Source organism: Lycium ferocissimum, chromosome 3, assembly GCF_029784015.1.
Source record: "Lycium ferocissimum isolate CSIRO_LF1 chromosome 3, AGI_CSIRO_Lferr_CH_V1, whole genome shotgun sequence".
NCBI lineage: Eukaryota > Viridiplantae > Streptophyta > Magnoliopsida > Solanales > Solanaceae > Lycium > Lycium ferocissimum.
This window is the reverse complement of record NC_081344.1, coordinates 31075230-31077900: the sequence shown is the minus strand read 5'-3', so window position 1 is coordinate 31077900 and position 2671 is coordinate 31075230.

Genomic DNA, 2671 nt, shown 5'->3' with positions numbered 1-2671 from the left:
AACATTAATAACATCATTTCCCATACCAAATTATTATATAAAATAGCCCACACACTGTTTTCCAACTTCCATAACTACTCAACTCATTATACAATCATTTTACCGCTCTATTTCCGTGAATAAGCCAGTATTAACATAAACAGGAAGAGATCCATACCTTTCTCCCTTTAATATTGCTGTATCTTCACTTTTCCACACTAATTTTATGCCACAACACGCCGCTATATGATTCTGCAACAATAACTATACGCTATCCGGACCGAAATTTGGAAATTATACCTGGTTTGGGCTAAAAAGTTGGCTTGGGGGGTTGGGGAGAAGTCTCCAAATTTTTGGAGAAGTCTTGGGGTGTTTGATGAAGAAAAATGAGGGGTAAGCCCCTTTAAATAGCGGTCCAGGTTCTGCCTGGACCGACTTAAAATTCCTTCAGCGCCTTTGGGCGCGTTCGCGTTGGCTTAATTTTTCAGCCTGCGCCTTCGCTCAGTAAAAAGGTCATAACTCTTGATCCCGATATTGTGTGAGGGCCCACGACCTATGGTTGGAAATCTCTTTCAATTATCTACAACTTTCATTCTTGGAGTTTTTCCAGATTCCAAACTTATAATGTCATTTTGGCCCCTCCAAGTCAGATCATCCGAAAATGTTTCCTTAAATCGTTGTTTTGGAGGGCTTATGCCCATATTTGGCTTAAGGGTCCTTCTTAGGACTTGCTCAACATTCCATGTACTACTCATATATCTCTTCATATGTCCGTTATAAAACCCTGACATGTGGGCCCCACTTAGCTTACAGTAACGAGGGATTTCATTAAGCAACGTACGAACTGCTTTACACCATATGGGATCCAAATGTCATATGTTTATTATTATTACACTCTTATATCTTATAATATAACCTTCATCCCGAACCCGGGCCTCAAAATTTTTCGGTGCGTTCGCGCTGTGTTGGCCCTTGGCCTTCTGCGCGTTCGCGCCACTCCCCGACGCGTTCGCACAGACCATTTTCCTGGTCTGCCAGGCCGACTTGTAATGTCCATATCTCCTTACTCCGATGTCCTATTGAGGAGCGATTTCTTGGGTTGGAAACTAAACTTCCCGAACTTCACTTTAGACTTTTGTTCCACTTTAAAACTCTTAATATACTCAGAGATATACATCTCCAAAGTTGACCTAAAATTCTGTCCAGAATTCTGCCAACTTTTTTTTTTTTTCAATTTTTCGATAAATTTATTTTCTTTCGATTTGCTTGGTCCCGGAGTTTACCATAGCTTATTATATCAACGTAAACCGTCATGACCATAGGATTACTTCGTATAATATCATATATCCTTGAAGGGATCTCCGGTATCCATACTTAGAACGTCCAACACTTATAAATTTTCACGTACGAAACTACGGGGTGTAACATTCCCCCCCCCCCCCTTCAAAAACATTCGTCCTCGAATGTTAAAGTAGAGTTTACTCTAAGGTAAATTTCCATGTTCATACCTACATTCACTGGTAATTACTTTGCTCACTTGCTCAATTAAAACAAAAACTTATTCGAATTACGCAGGTTATCTTTTTTCCTTTGCCGTTTGCACTTTTATATGATACATACTTCCATTCAGAATTTCTTGTTCTCACCAATATCCCCTAACTTCATCTTCTTAGAGTTTAATTCATTCTCACTTCTTCCTTTTTGATATCCTCAAACTAGTCATATCACAGCATCCTTTGCTTTCCATAGTAGTCAAATTAATCCTAGCGATACTTTATTTATCAATCAGTTTAACACTGGAATTTTTTGCTTAACTCCTCTTGCTCTTAGTTGGATTTCTTGTAATTGCACTTGCTGATGGTAGCTCTTGTACTTATATCAAACATCTCAAATCTCTTCCTTAAGGATTCCTTCCTTCAACTTACCCTTAAAGTTTCGATTCCTTAGTTCGGCTAATGAATTAGGGGTGAACTCTTTTCTAAGGGTCTTTGTCATGCAGCGAATTCAAACCACTTCGTTCTCTTCGATCTCTGTGTATCCTTCTTATGCTTCACAAATATTCCCGGCCTTTGTCTTGGTCACCAGCTTGTTCCCATCCAACGCGATATCTTTAGTCATTTCCTTGAGTTCTCCCTTTGCTCTTAACCTTCGCCCGACTCTCACCTGATAAGTCTTTTCCCATAGTCTAGCGCACTTATCTATTGTTTGATTCATTAATCAAGCAGGTCTCTTGATTCCGTAAATGTTCGTCTTCTCTATTTATATCCATGAATCTTTTTCTTGCGATCTCATCTCCGTCTAGTTTCATAACTTCTCCTTGCATTTCCTTATCATCTTGCTTCATAGCTCTCTATTACTTTTCGATTGCCCCATTGTCATGTGTCATAATTCCTCCACTACCTTATCTAGTCAATCCTTGTCTTATCATGAAATACCTACAAAGTTCATCTTGTCATTCATTTCTTACTTCCCTTCTTAATACCATAGCTTGCTCGTATGCTCATGTATGTCTACTCCTCGTATATTCGTCCTGCTTTCCTTATAGCCATATCTCTAGTCCAAGCCCATTATCTTATGCTATCAATATCTACCTTTAACGTAGGCTTCATTTTATCCCAGTACAATCGAAAATATAAGAAATAATATATATATATATGACAAAATAGAATTCGAATCGATCACTACATATACA